Genomic DNA, 1,710 nt, shown 5'->3' with positions numbered 1-1,710 from the left:
CAGAGGGGGAATCCAGTGGCTGATCAGATAGGGATTGCAGGGATTTCTTTGCCAGTGATGAGACAGGAATCTCTTGCTTTGCCTGTGTGTGGATCTGGGTCACAGTTCTGGGCAGCAGTGCTGGGGTAAGGAGGAGTGCTAGCATGGTGGAGCTTGTAGTGGCTGTGGAGAGAAACCCCTCCTCACAGTTACAGGACAGAAAGGAATACTTGTGGTCACAGACCAGGAAAGGAGTAAACACCTCACCCCTTATCATACCACCTTGGAAGAACTGAAAATTTACAGGTTCCTGCAAGTATCTCTGAAAACAGCTGTACAAACCCCCAAGCTTGGGACAGTACATTCTCCACATTGGAAGCAGATTTGTACCTTAACAAAGAGTTTAAAACTCAAGAAATCGGCCGGGATTATGAGCAAGCAGCACAAAAAGAGTCAGACTATATTATCTTACTTAGGTGAAAAAGAAGATCAAAATATGCAACCAGAAGAAGACAACAAAGTCAAAACTCCTACATCCAAAGCCTCCAAGAAAAATGTTAATCAGTCCCAGGCCTCGGAAGAGCTCAAAAGGGATCTTGAGAAGCAAGGAAGGGAAGTAGAGGAAAAACTGGGAAGAGAAATGAGAGTGATGCAAGAAAATCATGAAAAACAAGTCAACAGCCTGCTAAAGGAGACCCAAAAAAATACTGAAGAAAATAACACCTTAAAAAATAGCCTAACCCACATGGCAAAAGGGGTCCAAAAAACCAATGAGGAAAAGCTCTAAAAAGCAAAATTGGCTAAATGGAAAAGGAAGTCCAAAAACTTACTGAAGAAAATACTTCCTTAAAAATTAGAATAGAGCAATTGGAAGACAGTGAATTTATGAGAAATCAAGACACAGTAAACAAATCCAAAAGAATGAAAAATTAGAAAACAATGTGAAATATCTCATTGGAAAAACAACTGACCTGGAAAATAGATCCAGGAGAGAGAATTTAAAAATTATTGGACTATCTGAAAGCCATGATCAAAAAAAGAGCCTAGACATCATCTTTCAAGAAATTATCAAGGAAAACTGCCCTGATATATTAGAACCAGAGGGCAAAATAGAAATTGAAAGAATCCACAGATCTCCTCCTGAAAGAGATTCCCAAAGGAAAACTCCTAGGAATATTGCAGCCAAATTCCAGAGTTCCTAGGTCAAGGAGAAAATATTACAAGCTGCCAGAAGGAAACAGTTCAAGTGCTGTGGAAATGCAAACTCAGGATAACACAAGATTTAGCACCTTCTACATTAAAGAACGGCAGGGCATGGAATATAATATTCTGGAGGGCAAAGGAGATAGGATTACAACCAAGAATCACCTACCCAGCAAAACTGAGTAAAATCCTTCAGGGGAAAAAATGGTCATTCAGTGAAATAGAGGACTTTCAAGCATTCCTGATGAAAAGACCAGAGCTGAATAGAAAATTTGACTTTCAAATACAGGACTCAAGTGGAACATGAAGAGGTAAACAGGAAAGAGAAATCACAAGAGACTTATTAAGGTTGAACTGTTTACATTCCTGCATGGAAAGATGATATTTGTAACTCATGAGACCTTTGTCAGTATTAGGGTAGTTGGAGGAAAAAAAATATATGTATGTATATGTAGATAGATTAAGGGGTTATATCTGGAGAATAAAATTAAGGGATGAGGGAGGATTATACTTGGAGAAGAAGAAAAG

The sequence above is a fragment of the Phascolarctos cinereus genome, unplaced genomic scaffold (genome assembly GCF_003287225.1).
Source record: "Phascolarctos cinereus isolate Bilbo 61053 unplaced genomic scaffold, phaCin_HiC Scaffold_9;HRSCAF=440, whole genome shotgun sequence".
Classification (NCBI taxonomy): Eukaryota; Metazoa; Chordata; class Mammalia; order Diprotodontia; family Phascolarctidae; genus Phascolarctos; species Phascolarctos cinereus.
This window is presented reverse-complemented; position numbering follows the sequence as displayed.